This window comes from Arachis hypogaea, chromosome 9 (genome assembly GCF_003086295.3).
Source record: "Arachis hypogaea cultivar Tifrunner chromosome 9, arahy.Tifrunner.gnm2.J5K5, whole genome shotgun sequence".
In the NCBI taxonomy this organism is placed as follows: Eukaryota; Viridiplantae; Streptophyta; class Magnoliopsida; order Fabales; family Fabaceae; genus Arachis; species Arachis hypogaea.
In genome coordinates this window covers 73,920,323-73,943,402 of record NC_092044.1, presented here as the reverse complement: position 1 = coordinate 73,943,402, position 23,080 = coordinate 73,920,323, and the positions used below count along the sequence as shown (strand labels likewise).

The 23,080-nt window shown below is 39.0% G+C and overlaps 2 non-coding genes across 2 annotated transcripts; one reads left to right on the top strand and one right to left on the bottom strand.

Moving 5' to 3' along the window:
- Positions 1 to 9,659: 9,659 nt before the first annotated feature.
- LOC112713883 (small nucleolar RNA R71) lies at positions 9,660 to 9,767 on the bottom strand. The gene has a single exon (XR_003158843.1). It is a non-coding gene; the product is annotated as a small nucleolar RNA R71 (small nucleolar RNA).
- Positions 9,768 to 18,028: 8,261 nt separating this feature from the next.
- LOC112713993 (small nucleolar RNA R71) lies at positions 18,029 to 18,135 on the top strand. The gene has a single exon (XR_003158952.1). It is a non-coding gene; the product is annotated as a small nucleolar RNA R71 (small nucleolar RNA).
- Positions 18,136 to 23,080: the final 4,945 nt, after the last annotated feature.

Genomic DNA, 23,080 nt, shown 5'->3' with positions numbered 1-23,080 from the left:
AGTGGTTGTCAGTCACGTGCGTTCATAGGTGAGAATGATGATGAGTGTCACGGATCATCACATTCATCAAGTTGTTGTGCAACGTATATCTTGGAATAAGAATAAAAGAGAATTGAATGGAAAATAATAGTAATTGTATTGAGACTTGAGGTACAGCAGAACTCCACACCCTTAATCTATGGTGTGTAGAAACTCCACCGTTGAAAATACATAAGTGAAAGGTTCAGGCATGGCCGAATGGCCAGCCCCCTAAAATGTGATCAATAGTCTCTTAAGATGAAGAATAAAACAAAACTGAGACCAAAGATGAAACGTGGTCAAAAGACATCTAATACAATAGTAAATTATCCTATTTATACTAGACTAGCTACTAGGGTTTACATGAGTAAGTAATTGATGCATAAATCCACTTCCGGGGCCCACTTAGTGTATGTTTGGGCTGATCTTGATCTATCCACGAGCTGAGGCTTCTCTTGGAGTTGAACGCCGAGTTATAGCGTGTTTCTGGCGTTCAACTCCAGGTCGTGACATGTTTCTGGCGTTTGACTCTAGACAGCAGCATGTACTTGGCGTTGAGCGCCACTTTACATCATCAATTCCCAAATAAAGTATAAACTATTATATATTTCTGGAAAGCTCTGGATGTCTACTTTCCAAAGACATTGAGAGCGCGCCATTTGGAGTTTTGTAGCTCCAGAAAATCCATTTTGAGTGCAGGGAGGTCAGATTCCAACAGCATCAGCAATCCTTTTGTCTGCCTTTTTCAGAGTTTTGCTCAAGTCCCTCAATTTCAACCAGAAACTACTTGAAATCACAGAAAAACAGACAAACTCATAGTAAAGTCTAGAAATGTGAATTTAACATAAAAAATAATGAAAACATCCCTTAAAGTAGCTTGAACTTACTAAAAACTACCTAAAAACAATGCCAAAAAGCGTATAAATTATCCGCTCATCACGGAGTTTCTGAGGATAAGGCATCTTGGCTTTATACTCTTCAACCTTAGTTGCTGCAGGTTTATTTCCTACAGAAGTGGTTGGAGAAGCCTTCTTAGAGGGGTTACTATCAACACTCTCAGGTGTCTGATTCCTCATTGGCGTTTGAACGCCAGGATTGGGTGAGGAATGGGCATTTAACGCCAACTTTTCCCCCCTTTGCTGGCGTTTGAACGCCAGAACTGAGCAGGGAATGGGCGTTTAACACCAACTTTTCCCCCCTTTCTAGCGTGTGAATGCCAGAAGTATTCCTCTCTGGGCTCTTACTGTCCTCAGAGGGATTTTGGAGAGTGATTTGGTTATCCTCTGTCAGTTGTTCCTTTCTTAACTTTCTGCTGCTTTGAGTTGATACATTCAATGTTTTCCCACTCCTTAATTTAACAGCTTGGCATTCTTCTATTATCTGTTTAGATAGTTGCTGTCTTGTCTGATTTAATTGTGCTTCCATATTCTTGTTAGCAATTTTAGTTTCCTGGAGCATCTCTTTAAATTCTGCTAACTGTTTTGTCATCATGAGTAATTGCTGATTAAGCTCAACCATCTGTTCTTGAGGGTTAGGATCAGCAGTTACTGCCATAACTTCTTCTTTTACAGAGGGCTCACTGCTTGAGTATAAATGTTGATTTCTAGCAACTGTATCTATGAGCTCTTGAGCCTCTTCAATCGTCTTCCGCATGTGTATAGATCCACCAACTGAGTGGTCTAAAGACATCTGAGCTTTTTCTGTGAGCCCATAATAGAAGATGTCTAACTGTACCCACTTAGAAAACATTTCAGAGGGGCATTTTCTTAGCATACCTCTGTACCTCTCCCAGGCATTATAAAGGGATTCATTATCCTCTTATTTAGAGCCTTGGATGTCCAGCCTTAGCTGTGTCATCTTTTTTGGAGGGTAAAATTGATTCAGGAATTTGTCTGATAACTGTCTCTATGTTCTTATGCTTGCTGTGGGTTGGTTATTTAACCACCTCTTAGCTTGATCTTTTACAGCAAATGGAAATAGTAATAATCTGTAGACATCCTGATCCACCTCTTTATCACTTACTATGTCAGCAATTTGTAAGAACTGTGCCAGAAACTCAGTAGGTTCTTCCTGTGGAAGACCGGAATACTGGCAATTTTGCTGCACCATGATAATGAGTTGAGGATTTAGCTCAAAGCTGCTTGCTTTAATGGGAGGTATACAGATGCTACTCCCATATGCAGCTGTAATGGGGTTAGCATATGACCCCAGAGTCCTTCTGGACTGCTCAATTCCACTTAGGTCCATGATGGAGAAAGGGAATATGATAATGATTCACAAGTAAAATAAAATATTTTTTTTGAATGTAACCGAAAATAATAAAATAAAACAAATGGAAAATAAAATCAAATTTCGAAAACTATAAGAAAATAAAATCAAAGTAAATTGAAAACTAAATCAATTAATTAATTAAAAAGATTTTGGAATTAGCAATTGAAAAGATATGATTGAAAATTATTTTGAAAAAGATTTGATTTTTGAAAAGAGGAAAGAGAAAAAAAACAAAATGACACCAAACTTGAAATTTTTAGAAAATCAACACAAATTTTCGAAAATTTTAAGGGAAAACACAAAGAAGACACCAAACTTAGAATTTTTAAGGATCAAGAAAGGACTAAGAACATGCAAATTTGAAAAATTAAAAGAAAGCAAAGGCATGCAATTGACACCAAACTTAAAATATGAAACTAGACTCTAAGCCAACCAAAAATAAAACAGTCCTAATCTAAGCAACAAGATAAACTGTCAGTTGTCCAAACTCGAACAATCCCCAGCAACGGCGCCAAAAACTTGGTGCACGAAATTGCAATCACACTTTTGCAATTCCGCACAACTAACCAGCAAGTGCACTGGGCCGTCCAAGTAATACCTTACGTAAGTAAGGGTTGATCCCACGAAGATTGTCGGCTTGAAGCAAGCTATGGTTATCATGTAACTCTTAGTCAGGATATCAATAATTCTCAGGTTTAATTGTGAAAAGTAGAAAAACATGAAATAAATACTTGTTTTGCAGTAATGGAGAACAGGTTGAGGTTTTGGAGATGCTCTATCTTCTGAATCTCTGCTTTCCTACTGTCTTCTTCTTCATGCACGCAAGGCTCCTTCCATGGCAAGCTGTATGTAGGGTTTCACCGTTGTCAATGGCTACCTCCCATCCTCTCAGTGAAAATGTTCAACGCGCTCTGTCACAGCACGGCTAATCATCTGTCGGTTCTCAATCAGGTTGGAATAGAATCCAGTGATTCTTTTGCGTCTGTCACTAACGCCCAGCCCTCAGGAGTTTGAAGCTCGTCACAGTCATTCAATCCTTGAATCCTGCTCAGAATACCACAGACAAGGTTTAGACCTTCCGGATTCTCTTAAATGCCGCCATCAATTCTAGCTTATACCACGAAGTTTCTGATTAAGGAATCCAAGAGATATTCACTCAATCTAAAGTAGAACGGAGGTGGTTGTCAGGCACATGTTCATAGATGAGAATGATGATGAGTGTCACGGATCATCACATTCATCAAGTTGAGGAACAAGTGATATTTTAGAATAGAAGCAAGCGTGATTGAATGAAAAACAGTAGTAATTGCATTAATCCATCAAGACACAGTAGAGCTCCTCACCCCCAACCATGGGATTTAGAGACTCATGCCGTAGAAGATACAATAAGAAACGTGTAATGTGTCATGAGGTAAAGATATAATGTCAAAATATCCTATTTATAGTGAACTAGTAACCTAGGATATACAGAATCGAGTAAATGACATAAAAATCCACTTCCGGGGTCCACTTGGTGTGTGCTTGGGCTGAGCATTGAAGCTTTCATGTGTAGAGACTTTTTCTAGAGTTAAACGCCAGCTTTTGTGCCAGTTCCGGCGTTAAACGCCGGGAATTCTGAAGCTGATTTGCAACGCCGGTTCGGGCCATCAAATCTCAAGAAAAGTATAAACTATTATATATTGCTGAAAAGCCCAGAATGTCTACTTTCCAACGCAATTGAGAGCTCTCTAATTGGGCTTCTGTATCTCCAGAAAATCCACTTCGAGTGCAGGGAGGTCAGAATCCAACAGCATCTGTAGTCCTTTTTCAGCCTCTGAATCAGATTTTTGCTTAGGTCCCTCAATTTTAGCCAGAAATTACCTGAAATCATAGAAAAACACACAAACTCATAGTAAAGCCCAGAAAAGTGAATTTTAAATAAAAACTAATAAAAACATACTAAAAACTAACTAAAATGTACTAAAAACATACTAAAAACAGTGCCAAAAATCGTATAAATTATCCGCTCATCACTTTCCATGGCAAGTTGTATGTAGGGCATCACCGTTGTCAATGGCTACATCCCATCCTCTCAGAGAAAATGGTCCAAATGCTCTGTCACAGCACGGCTAATCATCTGTCGGTTCTCGATCATGTTGGAATAGAATCCCTTGATTCTTTTGCATTTGTCATCACGCCCAGCAATCGCGAGTTTGAAGCTCGTCACAGTCATTCAATCCCGGAATCCTACTCGGAATACCACAGACAAGGTTAGACTTTCCGGATTTCCATGAATGCCGCCATCAATTCTAGCTTATACCACGAAGATTCTGATTAAGGTATCCAAGAGATATGCACCCGGTCTAAGGTAGAACAGAAGTGGTTGTCAGTCACGCACATTCATAGGTGAGAATGATGGCGAGTGTCACGGATCATCACATTCATCAAGTTGAAGTGCAACGAATATCTTAGAACAAGAATAAGTCGAATTGAATAAAAAATAGAAGTACTTGCATTAAGACTCGAGGTACAGCAGAGCTCCACACCCTTAATCTATGATGTGTAGAAACTCCACCGTTGAAAATACATAAGTGATGAAAGTCTAGACATGGCCGAGAGGCCAGCTCCCAAAACGTGATCACAGGATCAAAAATACAATCCAGAATGAAAATATAATAGTAAAAAGTCCTATTTATACTAGACTAGCTACTAGGGTTTACAGAAGTAAGTAATTGATGCAGAAATCCACTTTCAGGGCCCACTTGGTGTGTGCTTGGGCTGAACTTGAACTTTACATGAGCTAAGGCTTCTATTGGAGTTGAATGCCAAGTTGTAACATGATTTTGGTGTTCAACTCTGGTTCGTGACGTGTTTCTGGCGTTTGACTCTAGAATGCAGCGTAGAACTGGCGTTGAGCGCCAGTTTGCGTCATCTAATCTCGAATAAAGTATGGGCTATTATCTATTGTTGGAAAGCTCTGGATGTCTACTTTCCAACTCCATTGAGAGCGCACCATGTGGAGTTCTGTAGCTCCAGAAAATCTATTTCGAGTGCAGGGAGGTCAGAATCCAACAGCATCAGCAGTCCTTTGTCTGCCTTTTATCAGAGTTTTGCTCAGGTCCCTCAGTTTCAGCCAGAAATTACCTGAATCCAACAGCATCAGCAGTCCTGTAGCTCCAGAAAATCTATTTCGAGTGCAGGGAGGTCAGAATCCAACAGCATCAGCAGTCCTTTGTCTGCCTTTTATCAGAGTTTTGCTCAGGTCCCTCAATTTCAGCCAGAAATTACCTGAAACCACAGAAAAACACACAAACTCGTAGTAATGTCCAGAAATGTGAATTTAGCATAAAAACTAAAGAAAACATCCCTAAAAGTAGCTAGATCCTACTAAAAACTACCTAAAAACAATGCCAAAAAGCGTATAAATTATCCGCTCATCAAAGGGCTAATCCCCTTTAGATCTGCAAGTGTCCATCCTATAGCATCCTTGTGTTGCATCAACACATGGATTAACTCTTCTTCTTGTCCTTCACTTAAGCTTGAATTTATGATTACTGGGTATGTGTTGTTTTCACCCAAGTAGGCATACTTCAAGCTTGGAGGTAGGACTTTCAACTCTAGTTTTGGTGCTTCCACTTCCTTGTTACTTGTGTGGTCCAACATGATTTAGTCTTCCATGGTTTCTTGTGGTAGTTCTTCATATAATACTTGTTGATCTTTGATGAGCGGATAATTTATACACTTTTTGGCATTGTTTTCATATAGTTTTTAGTATGATTTAGTTAGTTTTTAGTATATTTTTATTAGTTTTTAAGTAAAATTCACATTTCTAGATTTTACTATGAGTTTGTGTGTTTTTCTATGATTTCAGATATTTTCTGGCTGAAAATGAGGGACCTGAGCAAAAATCTGATTCAGAGGCTGACAAAGGACTGCTGATGCTGATGGATTCTGAACTCCCTGCACTCGAAATGGATTTTTTGGAGCTACAAAATTCCAAATGGCAAGTTCTCAACTGCGTTGGAAAGTAGACATCCAAGGATATCCAAAAATATATAATAGTTTATACTTTGCCCAAGTTTAGATGACACAAAATGGCGTTTAACGCCAGCTTTCTGCCCTATTCTAGCGTTAAACACCAGAAACAAGTTGCAAAGCAGAGTTAAACGCCAGAAACAAGTTACAAATTGGTGTTTAACTCCAAGGAAGACCTCTGCACGTGAAAGCCTCAATGCTCAGCCCAAGCACACACCAAGTGGGCCCGAAAGTGGATTTCTGCATCATTTACTCATTTTTGTAACCCAAGTAACTAATTTAGTATAAATAGAACTTTTTACTATTGTACTAGGGGTCTTTTTCCCTATTTTTTTGAATTCATATGTCATTTGGGGAGGCTGGCCATTCGGCCATGCCTAGACCTTGTTCTTATGTATTTTCAACGGTGGAATTTCTACACACCATAGATTAAGGTGTGGAGCTCTGCTGTTCCTCGAGTATTAATGCAATGACCACCGTTTTCTCTTCAATTCATGCTTATTCTCATTCTAAGATATTCATTCACACTTCAACATGATGAATGTGATTATCCGTGACACTCATCACCATTCTCACTTATGAACGCGTGCCTGACAAACACTTTCGTTCTACCTGCGAAAGCTAGAGTGTGTATCTCTTGGATTCCTGCTCCACGACGCATGGTTGCCTCTCCTGACAACAGAGCCTTCCATTCCGTGAGATCAAAGTCTTCGTGGTATAAGCTAGAATCAATTGGCAGTATTCTTGAGATCCGAAAAGTCTAAACCTTGTCTGTGGTATTCCGAGTAGGATCTGGGATGGGATGACTGTGACAAGCTTCAAACTCATGACTGTAGGGCGTGGTGGCAGACGCAAAAGGATAGTAAATCCTATTCCTACACGATCAAGAACCAACAGCTGATTAGCCATGCGGGAAACCGTAGAGGACCTTTTTCACTGAGAGAATGGGAAGTAGCCATTGACAACGGTGACGCCCTACATACAGCTTGCCATAGAAAGGAGTATGAAGGATTGGATGAAGGCAGTAGGAAAGCAGAGATTCAAAAGGGATAAAGCATCTCCATACACTTATCTGAAATTCCCACCAATGATTTACATAAGTATCTCTATCTTTATTTTACGTTCTATTTATCTTTTAATTATTAAAACTCCATAACCATTTGAATCCGACTGACTGAGATTTACAAGATGACCATAGCTTGCTTCAAGCTGACAATCTCCGTGGGATCGACCCTTACTCACGTAAGGTTTATTACTTGGACGACCCAGTGCATTTGCTGGTTAGTTGTGCGAAGTTGTGAAAAAGAGTTGAGATTACAATTGTGCGTACCAAGTTGTTGGCGCCATTGAGATCACAATTTTGTGCACCAATCTTGCTCCACAATTTCTTGGCATTGTTCTTCTTCCAGAACCCCTTGCACTATCTTCTCAATTGAAAAGTTTTTGGCGCTGTTGCCTAGGATTGTTCGAGTTTGGACAACTGACGGTTCATCTTGTTGCTTAGATTAGGTAATTTTCTTCTTATTTTATTTTCAAAAAAAAGTTTTCAAAAATCTTTCAAAATTTTTCTTCTTTTTTGTTTTTCTAAATATAATTTTCGAAAAATCCAAAAAAAATTTATAAAATCATAAAAAACAAAAATATTTTGTGTTTCTTGTTTGAGTCTAGGGTCAATTTTTAAGTTTGGTGTCAATTGCATCTTTTTAATTTTCTAAAAAAAATTTCGAAAAGTCATGCATTGCATTCTTCATGATCTTCAAGTTGTTCTTGACAAGTCTTCTTGTTTGATCTTCATATTTTCTTGTTTTGTGTCTTTTTCATCTTGATCTTCAAAGTGTTCTTGGTGTTCATCTTGACATTCATAGTGTTCTTGCATGCATAATTTGTTTTAATCCAAAATTTTTATGTGTTGAGTCATATTTGTGTTTTTCTCTCTCATCATTAAAAATTCAAAAATAAAAAATATCTTTCCCTTATTTTCCTCATAAATTTCAAAATCTTTGGGTTGACTTAGTCAAAAAATTTTAAAATAAGTTGTTTCTTGTTAGTCAAGTCAAGATTTCAAATTTTAAAAATCTTATCTTTTCAAAACTTTTTCAAAAAAAAAAATCTTTTTCATTTTTCTTCTACATTTTCGAAAATTTTTTAAATTGATTTTAAAAATCTTTTTCTTATCTTTATTTCATGATTTTCAAAAACTTTACTAACAATTAATGTGATTGATTCAAAAATTTTAAGTTTGTTACTTTCTTGTTGAGAAAAGTTCAATCTTTAATTTCTAGATTCATATCTTTTAATTTCCTTTTCAAATCTTTTTCAAAATATCTTTTCAATCATATCTTTTTAATCATATCTTTTTCAAACTTTAATTTCAAAATCTTTTCTAACTTCTTATCTTTTCAAAATTGATTTTCAAATCTTTTTCAACTAACTAATTGACTTTTTGTTTGTTTCTTATCTTTTTCAAAACCACCTAACTACTTTTCTCTTTCTAATTTTCGAAAATTACCTTCCTCTTTTTCAAAAATCTTTTTTTATTTAACTAATTGTTTCAAATTTTAATTTTAATTTTATTTCTTCTCTTAATTTTCGAAAATCACTAACCTTTTTCAAAAATAATTTTCGAAATTTTCTCCCTTTCATCTCTTTCTATTTATTTATCTAATCACTAACACTCTCCTCTTCTTCTTATAATTCGAACCCTCTCTCCCTCTCTATGTTCAAATTTTTCTTCTTCTATTCTTTTCTTCTTCTACTCACATAAAGGAATCTCTATACTGTGACGTAGAGGATTCTTCTTGCTTTTCTGTCCTCTTCTTTTTCATATGAGCAGGAGCAAGGACAAGGACATTCTTGTTGAAGCAGATCCTGAACCTGAAAGGACTCTGAAGAAGAAGCTAAGAGAAACTAAAGCACAACAATCCAGAGAAAACCTTATAGAGAATCTCGAAAAAGAAGGAGACATGGCCGAACCCAACAACAATGCAAGGAAGATGCTTGGTGACTTTACTGCACCAAATTCCAATTTACATGGAAGAAGCATCTCAATCCCTGCCATTGGAGCAAACAATTTTGAGCTAAAGCCTTAATTAGTTTCTATGATGCAACAGAATTGCAAGTTTTATGGACTTCCATCAGAAGATCCTTTTCAATTCTTAACTGAATTCTTGCAGATCTGTGATACTGTTAAGACCAATGGGGTTGATCCCGAGGTCTACAGGCTTATGCTTTTTCCTTTTGCTGTAAGAGATAGAGCTAGAGTATGGTTAGACTCTCAACCTAAAGATAGCCTAAACTCTTGGGATAAGCTGGTCACGGCTTTCTTAGCCAAGTTCTTTCCTCCTCAAAAGGTTAGCAAGCTTAGAGTGGATGTTCAAACCTTCAGACAGAAAGAAGGTGAATCCCTCTATGAAGCTTGGGAGAGATACAAGCAACTGACCAAAAAGTGTCCTTCTGACATGCTTTCAGAATGGACCATCCTGGATATATTCTATGATGGTCTGTCTGAATTGTCTAAGATGTCATTGGACCATTCTGCAGGTGGATCTATCCACCTGAAGAAAATGCCTGCAAAAGCTCAGGAACTCATTGACATGGTTGCAAATAACCAGTTCTCGTACACTTCTGAAAGGAATCCTGTGAGTAATGGGACGCCTCAAAGGAAGGAAGTTCTTGAAATTGATGCTCTGAATGCCATATTGGCTTAAAAGAAAATGTTGACTCAGCAAGTCAATATGATTTCTCAGAGTCTGAATGGATTGCAAAATGCATCCAACAGTACTAAAGAAGCATCTTCTGAAGAAGAAGCTTATGATCCTGAGAACCCTGCTATGGCAGAGGTGAATTACATGGGTGAAGCCTATGGAAACACCTATAATCCCTCATGGAAAAATCATCCAAATTTCTCATGGAAGGATCAACAAAAGCCTCAACAAGGCATTAATAATGGTGGAAGAAACAGGTTTAGCAATAGCAAGCCTTTTCTGTTATCCTCTCAGCAACAGATAAAGAATTCTGAGCAGAGTCCCTCTAGCTTAGCAAACATAGTCTCTGATCTATCTAAGGCCACTCTAAGTTTCATGAATGAAACAAGGTCCTCCATTAGAAATTTGGAGGCACACGTGGGTCAGCTGAGTAAAAGAGTCGCTAAAACTCCTCCTAGTACTCTCCCAAGCAATACAGAAGAGAACCCAAAAAGAGAGTGCAAGGCTATAACCTTACTTGGTGTGGCCGAATGCACAGAGGAGGAGGAAGACGTGAATCCCAGTAAGGAAGACCTCTTGGGACGTCCTCTGGACAAAAAGGAGTTTCCAATTGAGGAACCTAAGGAATCTTAGGCTCACCTAGAGACCATAGAGATTCTATTGAGCCTCCTTTTACCATTCATGAGCTCTGATGACTATTCATCTTCTGAAGAAGATGAAGACATTGTTGAAGGGCAAGTTGCCTAGTATTTAGGAGCAATCATGAAGCTGAATGCCAAGAAATTTGGTAATGAGACTTGGGAGGATGAGCCTCCATTGCTCATTAATGAACTGAATACCTGGGTTCAGCACACTTTACCTCAAAAGAAATAGGATCCTGGTAAATTCCTAATTCCATGTACCATAGGCACCATGATCTTTAAGAAGGCTCTGTGTGACCTGGGGTCAGGCATAAATTTAATGCCACTCTCTGTAATGGAGAAACTGGGAATCTTTGAGGTACAAGCTGCCAAATTCTCATTAGAGATGCCAGACAAATCCATGAAAAAGGCTTATGGATAGGTAGAGGACGTGCTAGTAAAGGTCAAAGACCTTTACATCCCTGCTGATTTCGTAATCCTAGATAGTGAGAAGGATGAGGATGAATCCATTATCCTTGGAAGACCCTTCCTAGCCACAGCAAAAGCTGTGATTGATGTGGACAGAGGAGAGTTGGTCCTTCAACTGAATGAGGACTACCTTGTGTTTAAAACTCAAGGATCTCCCTCTGTAACCATGGAGAGGAAGCAAGAAAAGCTTCTCTCACTACAGAGTCAACCAAAGCCCCCAGAGTCAAACTCTAAGTTTGGTATTGGGAGGCCACAACCAAACTCTAAGTTTGGTGTTGAACCGTCACATTCAAACTCTAAGTTTGGTATTGGGAGGTTCCAACAATGCTCTGAACAACTGTGAGGCTCCATGAGAGCTCATTGTCAAGCTATTGACATTAAAGAAGCGCTTATTGGGAGGCAACCCAATTTTATTTATCTATGTATTTTCCTTTTTTAGGTTGATGATCATGTGGAGTTACAAAAACAATTACAAAAATTCAAGAAAAATAAAAAATAGCATTGAAAACAGCACACCCTAGAGGAGAAACTTACTGGCATTTAAACGCCAGTAAGGGTAGCAGAATGGGCATTTAACTCCCAGTCTGGCACCATTCTGGGTGTTAAACGCCAGAAACAAGCACCGGACTGGTGTTAAACACCAGAAACAGGCTACAATCTGGCGTTAAACGCCAGAAACAGGTTGCATCTTGGTGTTTAACGCCAGGAAAGGAATAAAAGCTGGCATTTAATGCCAGAAACAAGCAGCAGTCTGGCATTAAACGTCAGAATTGCACAGCAAGGGCATTTGTATGCCTAATAGAAGCAGGGATGATACATCCTTGATCCTTCAGGATATGTGGACCCCACAGGATCCTCACCTACCCTCCCACAACACTCTTCCCCAAAAACCCCTCACCAATCAACTAATTCACTCTTTCCCATCACCTCTTCACCAATCACCTCCAAATCTCTTCCCCAAGAACCCCACCTACCTCACTCTCAAATTCAAACACTTTTTCCCCCAAACCCAACCCTAATGACCGAATCTCAACCCTCCCCTCACCCCTATATAAACTCCTCACTACTCCTTTATATTCACACAACACAAACACCTTTCCCCCATCTTGGCCGAATTCATTTCTTCCTCCATCTCCTCTATTTTTCTCCTTCTTCCCCTTCTTTCTTTCTTCTTTTGCTTGAGGATGAGCAAAACTTTTAAGATTGGTATGGTAAAAGCATTGCTTTTTATTTTTCCATAACCATTTATGGCACCTAAGGCCAGAGAAACCTCTAGAAAGAGGAAAGGGAAGGCAAAAGCTTCCACCTCTAAGTCATGGGAGATGGAGAGATTCATCTCAAAGGTCCATCAAGACCACTTCTATGAAGTTGTGGCCAAGAAGAAGGTGATCCCTGAGGTCCCTTTTATGCTAAAAAAATGAGTATCCGGAGATCCGACATGAGATCCGAAAAAGAGGCTGGGAAGTTCTCACCAATCTCATTCAACAAGTCAGAATCTTAATGGTTCAAGAGTTCTATGCCAATGCATGGATCACTAGGAACCATGATCAAAATATAAACTCGAATCCAAAGAATTAGCTTACAATGGTTCGGGGAAAATACTTAGATTTCAGTCTGGAAAATGTAAGGTTGGCGTTACACTTGCCAATTATGCAAGAAAACGCACGCCCCTACACTAGAAGGGTCAACTTTGATCAAAGGTTTGACCAAGTCCTCATGGACATATGTGTGGAAGGAGCTCAATGGAAAAGAGACTCAAGAGGCAATCCGGTTCAATTGAGAATACTGGACCTTAAGCCTATGGCTAGAGGATGGTTGGAGTTCATCCAACGCTCCATCATTCCTACTAGCAACCGATCTGAAGTGACTGTAGATCGGGCCATCATGATCCATAGTATCATGATTGGAGAAGAAGTAGAAGTTCATGAGATCATACCTCTAGAACTCTACAAGGTGGCTGACAAGTCATCCACCTTGGCAAGGTTAGCCTTTCCTCATCTCATTTGTCATCTATGCAATTTAGATGGGATTGACATAGAAGGAGACATCCATATTGAAGAGGATAAGCCCATCACTAAGAAAAGGATGGAGCAAACAAGAGAGCCCATTCATGGACCTCAACAAGAGCATGAGGAAGACCTTCATCAAGAAATCCCTGAGATGCCTCAAGGGATGCAATTTCCTCCACACAACTATTGGGAGCAACTCAACACCTCCTTGGAAGGCGTGAGTTACAACATGGACCAACTACGGGTGGAGCACCAAGAGCATCCATCATTCTCCATGAGATTAGAGAAGATCAAAGAGCTATGAGGGAGGAGCAACAAAGGCAAGGAAGAGACATAGAGAAGCTTAGGCGTTCCATTGGTTCTTCAAGAGGAAGACACCACCCACACTAAGGTGGACTCAGTCCTTAATCTTCTTGTCTATTTATTTTTCTGTTTTTGGTTTTTTATTCTTATTGTGTCACCTATGTTTGTGTCTTCATTACATGATCATTAGTGTCAAGTGTCTATGTCTTAAAGCTATGAATAATTCCATGAATCCTTCACCTCTCTTAAATGAAAAATGTGCTTACTTACAAAAGAACAAGAAGTACTTGGATTTCAAATTTTATTTTGAAATTAGTTTAATTATTTTGATGTGGTGGTAATACTTTTTGTTTTCAGAATGAATGCTTGAACAATGCATATTTTTTATCTTGTTGTTTATGAATGTTAAAATTGTTGGCTCTTGAAAGAATGATGAACAAAGAGAAATGTTATTGATAATCTAAAAAATCATGAAATTGATTCTTGAAGCAAGAAAAAGCAGTGAAAAAAAAGTGGAAAAAAAAGAGAGAAAGAAAAAGAAAAAGCAAGCAGAAAAAGCCAATAGCCCTTTAAACTAAAAGGCAAGGGTAAAAAGGATCCAAGACTTTGAGCATTAATGGATAGAAGGGCCCAAGGAAATAAAATCTAGGCCTAAGCGGCTAAATCAAGCTGTCCCTAACCATGTGCTTGTGTCATGAAGGTCCAAGTGAAAAGCTTTAGACTGAGTAGTTAAAGTCGTGATCTAAAGCAAAAGAGTATGTTTAAGAGCTCTGGACACCTCTAATTGGGGACTTTAGCAAAGCTGAGTCACAATCTGAAAAGGTTCACCCAGTTATGTGTCTGTGGCATTTATGTATCCGGTGGTAATATTGGAAAACAAAGTGCTTAGGACCACGGCCAAGACTCATAAAGTAGCTGTGTTCAAGAATCAACATATTGAACTAGGAGAATCAATAACACTATTTGAAATTCTAAAGTTTCTATAGATGCCAATCATTCTGAATTTCAAAGGATAAAGTGAGATGCCAAAACTGATCAGAAGCAAAAAGCTACTAGCCCCGCACATCTAATTGGGACTAAGTTTCATTGATATTGTGAGATTCATTGTATATTCTCTTCTTTTTATCCTATTTTGTTTTCAGTTGCTTGGGGACAAGCAACAATTTAAGTTTTGTGTTGTGATGAGCGGATAATTTATATGCTTTTTGGCATTGTTTTCATATAGTTTTTAGTATGACTTAGTTAGTTTTTAGTAAATTTTTATTAGTTTTTAAGCAAAATTCACATTTTTGGACTTTACTATGAGTTTGTGTGTTTTTCTGTGATTTCAGGTATTTTCTAGCTAAAATTGAGGGACCTGAGCAAAAATTTGATTCAGAGGCTGACAAAGGACTGCTGATGCTGATGGATTCTGACCTCCCTGCACTCAAAATGGATATTTTAGAGCTACAGAAATCCAAATGGCGCGCTCTCACCTGCGTTGGAAAGTAGACATCCAGGGCTTTCCATACTTTGCCCATACTTTGCCCGAGTTTAGACGACGCAAACTGGCGTTTAACGCCAGCTTTCTGCCCTATTCTGGCGTTAAACGCCAGAAACAAGTTGCAAAGCAGAGTTAAACGCCAGAAACAAGTTACAAACTGGCGTTTAACTCCAAGGAAGACCTCTGCACGTGAAAGCTTCAATGCTCATCCCAAGCACACACCAAGTGGGCCCGGAAGTGGATTTCTGCATCATTTACTCATTTTTGTAATCCTAGTAACTAGTTTAGTATAAATAGAACTTTTTACTATTGTACTAGGGGTATTTTTCCCTATTTTTTCAAATTCATATGTCATTTAATGGCATGCCTAGACCTTGTTCTTGTGTATTTTCAACGGTGAAGTTTCTACACACCATAGATTAAGGTGTGGAGTTCTGCTGTTCCTCGAGTATTAATGCAATTACTACTATTTTCTATTCAATTCATGCTTATTCTCATTCTAAGATATTCATTCGCACTTCAACCTGATGAATGTGATGATCCGTGACACTCATCACCATTCTCACTTATGAACGCGTGTCTGACAAACACTTCCGTTCTACCTGCGAAAGTTAAAGTGTGTATCTCTTGGATTCCTGGTCCATGATGCATGGTTGCCTCTCCTGACAATAGAGCCTTCCATTCCGTGAGATCAGAGTCTTCATGGTATAAGCTAGAATCAATTGGCAGCATTCTTAAGATCCGGAAAGTCTAAACCTTATCTATGGTATTTCGAGTAGGATCTGGGATGGGATGACTGTGACGAGCTTCAAACTCGCGACTGTAAGGCGTGGTGACAGACACAAAAGGATAGTAAATCCTATTCCTACACGATCGAGAACCAACAGCTGATTAGCCATACGTGAAACCGTAGAGGACCTTTTTCACTGAGAGAATGGGAAGTAGCCATTGACAACGTTGACGCCCTACATACTGCTTGCCATAGAAAGGAGTATGAAGGATTGGATGAAGGCAGTAGGAAAGCAGATATTCAAAAGGGATAAAGCATCTCCATACACTTATCTGAAATTCCCACCAATGATTTACATAAGTATCTCTATCTTTATTTTACGTTCTATTTATCTTTTAATTATTAAAACTCCATAACCATTTGAATCCGCCTGACTGAGATTTACAAGATGACCATAGCTTGCTTCAAGCCGACAATCTTCGTGGGATCGACCTTTACTCACATAAGGTTTATTACTTGGACGACCCAGTGCACTTGCTGGTTAGTTGTGCGAAGTTGTGAAAAAGAGTTGAGATTACAATTGTGCGTACCAAGTTGTTGGCGCCATTGAGATCACAATTTCGTGCACCAATCTTGCTCCACAATTTCTTGGCATTGTTCTTCTTCCAGAACCCCTTGCACTATCTTCTCAATTGTGTCCACCATCAGGCATTCACCAATGGATTCCTTGGGGTAACTCATTTCCTTGAAGATATTGAAGACCTTCTTCTCTTCATGTAGTCTTAAGACTAACTCCCCTTTTTGAACATCAATTATGGCCCCAACAGTAGCTAGGAATGGTCTTCCTAGGATGATTGATGTGCTAGCCTCTTCCTCCATATTAAGCACAACAAAACTAGCTGGAAAGATAAACTCCACTACCTTCACCAACAAATCTTCCACCACCCCATGAGAAAACTTGAATGTTCTATCAGCCAATTGAAGTGCCATTCTCGTTGGCTTGGCCTCTTCAATCCTCATTCTTTTCATTATGGCCAAGGACATGAGGTTTATGCTAGCTCCTAAATTATACAGTGCTTTCTCAATGTTGATATCCCCTATGATTCAAGGGATTTGAAAGCTCCCAGGGTCTTTTAATTTCTGGGGAAGCTTCTTTTGTATTATAGCACTACATTCCTCAGTGAGCTCCACAGTTTCCTTCTCACCCCAGTTTTTCTTCCTTGTCATGAGCTTCTTTAGGAACTTGGCATAGAGTGGCATTTGTTCTAATGCCTCAGCAAAGGGAATGTTGATTTGGAGTTTCTTAAAGATCTCTAAAAATCTAGAGAATGACTGTCTTTTCCATCTTTCCTTAGCCTTTGTGGATAGGGTACTTTTGGTACATAGGAGTCTCTTCTTCCTTCTTGATTTCGGATTCAGTTGCAATTTCTTCTTCTTGCTTGTCTTGATATGGAGATGCTCCATCCACAACCTTCCCGCTTCTTAGTGTGATGGCCTTGCATTCCCCTCTTGGTTTTACCATGGTGTCGCTGGAGAATGTATGTGTAGGCATTGGCATTTGCTTAGACAAGGTTCCTAGTTGTGCTTCTAGTTTTGAGATTGCTGCTCCTTGGTTTCTTATGTTGGATCTGACCTCCTCTTGGAGTGCATCCATATTTCTGTCAGCTTCCACTTGTCTCTCTGCAACAGTGGTAATGGTTCTATTCATTTATGCTATGGCAGCTTCCAATCTTGCAAACTTACTGCTAATATCACAAGATTGCATGGTTGGGGTTGATGCATCTTGGGGTTGGCTGGTCTATGGTTGTTGGTTAGAATGGTAGGATATATTTTGTAAGTTGTGGTAGGGTCTATTGTTGCTTGATTGATTGTTAGAATTGTGGCTGCTGTGTTGGTTAGACTGGTATGGTTTGTGGTCTTGGTTGTGGTTTTGCTGGTTTTTCCACTCAAATTTTGGGTGGTTCCTCCAACCTGGGTTGTATATATTAGCATTGGGGTCATATGGTGGTCTAGAGGAATTGTTCACATAGTTGGCTTGTTCCCATGCTTCTTCAACTTCTGGGTATTCTTCCTCTTGTGGAGGTGCTTGAGCTTAGATGATGGAGACTTGATTCTTCTCCATTTGCTTGGTTAAAGCTGCTAGTTGAGCTGTGATCATTTTGTTTTGAGCTAACAGAGCATCCATGGAATTGAGCTCCATTACTCCCTTCTTTTGGGTCCTTTCAGAGACATAGAAATACTCGTTGCTGGCAACAGTTTCTATTATATCTCTGGCCTCTTCGACTGTCTTCTTCTTGTTGAGTGAGCCTCTTGAGGAGTGGTCTAGAGCCTTCTTAGAGTCATATGACAACCCCTCATAGAAGATATGCAGTTACACCCATTCATTGAACATATCAGGGGGGCACCTCCTTGTCAAATTTTTGTATCTCTCCCAGGCTTCATAGAGAGTTTCCCCATCTTGTTGTTTAAAAGTTTAGACCTCAGCTCTCAGTCTATTGATTCTCTGTGGAGGGTAGAACCTTGCTAGAAACTTGTTAACAACATCTTCCCAAGTGGTAAGGCTTTCTCTAGGGAATGATTCCAACCACTTTGATGCCTTATCCCCAAGAGAGAAGGGAAACAAGAGCAGTTTGTAAGTGTCCGAGTGAACATCATTGAATTTCATGGTGTCACAAATCCTCAGGAATGTAGTTAGCTGTTGATTAGGGTCCTCTTGAGCACTTCCTCTAAAGGAACAATTATTCTGAACAAGAGTTATGAGCTGTGGCTTGACCCCAAAATTGTTGGCGTTTATGTTGGGCCTCAATATGCTACTCCCACAATTCCCAGGGTTGGGGTTTATGTAAGAGCCTAGCACCCTGCTCTTTTGTGGAGCACGGTTGCCAACAGCTTTTTCATGGTGGTTGTGTACTTCTCCATCCATAGTTTGAGTTGGACCTTCTACTTCTTCTTTACTAACTACTCTTTTAACTCTTGCCACTGCTTCTCTTCTTAGTCTTAAGAATGTTTTCTCTGGTTTAGAGTCGTAGGAGATGTCAATTCATCTTCTCCCTGTCATACAAAACTCACAAAAGAAAAAAGGTTATCACCCTTTGGAATAGGGGTGGGTAAGTAAAAAACTAATAGATGCAAAATATCAAATAGTTAGTGTGCTTTTGTTAGTGTTAGTATATAGACAATGAAAAATTAGAATACTGAAAGAAAGAAAGAAAAATGAAATGATAAACAAAGGGCTAACAAAGATAAAAGAATATGCTTAATCTAATTGCTCATCCACTTAATCACTGTCAATTCAAATCAATCTCCGGCAACGGTGCCATAAAACTTGATGACCAAAATTCACTCCCCATATAAAATGAATCCGTTCTTTGGCAAGCGCACCAAATTATTGTCAAGTAATAACCCACTAGGAGTGGGGTCGTATCCACAGAGATTGATTGATTGAGCAGTTTTGGTTAATGAGTTAATTAGTTAAGCTAATCAAAGTAGTGAATATTGAGTGCTGTAAATTAAATTGCAGAATTGTAAATAGCTCAAAGGTAAAAGAAAGCAATAAAGTGCAGAAATATAAATGGCAAGAATGCAAAGAACAGAAACATAAATGACTGAATTGTAAATGGGAGTGGGGAATTAGCAGAATGTAAAAGAAAGCTATAAAGAATGTGGAAGATAAGAATAGGGGAAATTCATTGGGATAGAGATGTTGCTCTCTTTGGATTAAATTCAGCTCATCTCATCTTCAATCATGTAACTCATTGATCTCTTGGCAATCATGATTGATTGAGTCCCAATCCCTTGGTAACCCAATCTCTCAAATCTTGATAATCAGCCAATGCCTTGGTCTAATTGCTCATGAAGAGAGATATGCTTGGTCCCTGATTATACCACACATTATCATAGATCCAAATAATGGGTGGATTATATGTCACCATATCCAATCCCAAAACCAGATTCTACTCAAGTGTGAGAAGGGATTTCAAGCATGGTTTCATGTTTCCTTTTTCAAGGTTCCCATGAAACCCATTTTGCATTCAACCTCTTTCGCAAGATGATTGAACACTAGCATGAAAAATGAAATTCCTTCTAACAAATGAAAGAGAAGATGAAGAGAAGAAAAAATTCACAATCATTAATCCATCAAGTACAATAGAGCTTCCTCTCCCAATGAGAGGGAGTTTAGCTACTCATAACTAAGAGAAAAATAAAAGAGATGGAAGAGATGAAGTGTAAAGTGAAAACTAAAACTAGACTTGCCAATGCCAACCCCCTTTTCAGTACTTCCAGGGGATATTTATACTACTCCTATCACTAGAATTAACAAAATACAAAAGAGAAAAGAAAATTACAGTTGGAGGAAAAGGAAAAACTCATAAAACGTGGCCCTTTATCTTGGCGTGTGGCTGGCGTTTGAGTGGCGTGCCACGCCTAGCCACTCAGGTTGGCTTGGCGCACCACGCCCAGCTCCTTAAGTGGTACTCTTCATGCATCAACCTCTTTGGCGTGCCACGCCTTCGATCCCAAGTGGCACGCCCAGCTCTTTCCTCTCACTTTTTTTCTCTGGGTTGTTGAACTGGCGTGGCACGCCCTAGGTCTAGCGTGCCATGCCAATTGGGTGCTTATTCTTCCTCTCTGGAAAACATAACTGGCGTGCCACACCCAGTAGGTGGCGTGCCACGCCCATTGTGTATGCTTCATCTTACTCTCTGGAAAACATAACTGGCGTGCCACGCCCATTATGTGTTTTTTGGTTCCAATAGCTGGTGTGCCATGCCTAGCATTCGAGTGCCACGCCCATGGTCTTCTAGCAATGGCATGCCATGCCTTAAACTTCAAGTGGCACGCGCAGTCTACTTCTCCTTTGAGTGATGGTGTTGGCGTGCCACACCTTCGATATCAAGTGGCACGGCCAAGGTTGGTGCTAAGCCTTCTTCAGCATTGGCGTGCCACGCCTAGAACCCAAGTAGCACGACCAAGTGTTGCTTTAAAGCTGGCATGCCACGCATTCAACACTAAGTGGCACGCCCAAGTGTTGGAACTTCAGCTCCTCTTCTGGAAATTTGAACTGGCGTGCCATGCCTTGGTGTTCAAGTGGCACGCCCAAGTGTTGGTTTAAAGCTGGCGTGCCACGCCTTCGATCCCAAGTGGCACGCCCAAGCGTTCTTTTCTTTCTGAATTGGTGAACTTGTGTGCCACACCTAGTGGCTCAAGTGGGACGCCTATAGTGAATGATGGGGTTGGCGTGCCACGCCCAACCTGGCGTGCCACGCCCCCTTTTTGGCTTCCAACCTTGCTCCCTAGAAAGTGTAACTTGCATGCCACGCCTGGCCCCTGGCGTGCCACACCCTTGTTAAGGTTTTAAGAACTCTTCTCTGGAAATTGCAACTGGCGTGCCATGCCCTGATGCTGGCGTGCCACACCCATACACATTCTTGGTGTTTATTCCAAGTGGCACGCCCAGCTTCACACGCCCAACTTTCTTTGTTGTTTCCTTCCCATTTTTGTTGCTCTTCTCGCCTAAAATTCAACACAAATCCATTCCAAAGTAATGTACTATAATATATATCCTTTGTTCATGAAAATGCATTGATTCAATGGGATTATGCTCTTTTTATGGTCCTTTTAGACAAGAGAAAGGAGTAGATGATGCAAGTCATCACAACACTCAATGTGAATTATTCTTAAATGGATTGAGACTTGACCTTAGAAAAATGCATTCATCACCAAGGATAGGGCTAAGTGTTAACTCATGCATGAATTTTATTGATTTAATGCCACAATGAACTCCTAAACTCTTGAGGATTCTTTCAAGTTTTTGCCTTGGGAGCTCCTTTCTATTGATTGTCACCTTGAAGCAGCAAGAATGGCTTCTTGTTCTTTCATTTTAAATTTTCTTTTCAATTGACTATGACTCTAAGTGTTTTGTCTCAAGACGACCTTTTAGATTAGGCTTTTAATTAACACTCCCAAACCAGTTGGTTTTAGGGTACTAGGTGTTGAAACACCCCTAAGAATATACTTGCCCAGGTCTCTCTTCTTGACACATATTCACCATAAGCATCTATTATGATATTTGGCTCTCTTGAGCTTTTTGTTTCTTTCTTTTGTCCTAGTAGTTGATGCTCAGAGCCTTAGGTCTCTTGCTTACTACTCCTTGGTTCTATAGATATTCAAGGGACACCTCTAGCATTTACTTGTTATATCCTCTAAGTCTAATTGTTCATCATGACTTATTTTCTTTCAAATTCATTCAAGGTTCTATACTTAATTCTTATATCTTAATTTTGATCTAACTTGGTCTTAGTCTCTTTTACTCTTGTTTTTGCAACAACTCACCATTGACTCACATGCAAACAACTTTTCTTATATATATATATATATATATATATATATATATATATATATATATATATATATATATATATATATATATATATATATAAAGTTATTGAAAATAGTGAAGAAAGATGCTTGACGTCGAAATTGCCGAATATTATCAACACTATGAGGAATGTTCCCATTCCTGAGGTATTCTATATAAGGCTTCCGCCAATCGTCTTCCTGATTGACACTTAAACCCTCGGTTAAATTAATACTTGGTTTAAGCAAAATAGATTGATAAAGTGAAGAAGTATGTGATTGTGTGCTTGTGAGTTTTGATAAGATATCAGCTCCGTGATTTTCTTCTCGAGGTATAAGGTGAATTTCAAATTTTGAAAAATTAGATATAAGAGACTTAATAATAGCTAATTATTTTTCCAATAAAGGGTCTTTTACTTGGAATAGATCATTTACCTGTTGTACGACTAGTAGAGCATCGCAATATACCTTTAGTTCTAAGTTTTGTAGGTCCATTGCTAACCTTAGACTAGCAATCAGAGCTTCATACTCTGTCTGGTTGTTGCTTGCTTCGAAGGAAAAATGTAAAGAATGTTCAAGTACAAATCTGTTACTATCTTCGAGGAGTACTCTGACGCTACATCCTTGAGGATTAGATGCTCCGCCCACATAAAATGTCCATTTCATTGAATGTTCACTGACGGAGGAAAAATATCGGTAAAAAATTTCTCAATAAAATCATGTTGCAAGTCTCTAAACTAACAATTAAATCTCAATCAATGTTTAATTTGTTTGTCACTTAAGCAAACCCAATAAAATTAACTGAACTATTTAAACCTCGAGTCGTCTCTCAAAGGAATTACAGGAAAGTGTAGTTTATTATTAGCTATGAGGTATATTTTTGGGTTTGTAATAAGAAACAAGAAAGTAAAATGGCAAGAAAATAAACTAATAACTAAGAAAGCTCTAAGCAAGGAAAGAGAATTAGAAGTCATATCCTCATTATCGTCGTCAGTTGTGATGGTAAATGTAAATTGCCTTCACTTAGTTAACCTCTAACCAATGAAGGAAATTCAAGTGCATACAATCAACTTGACTTCACA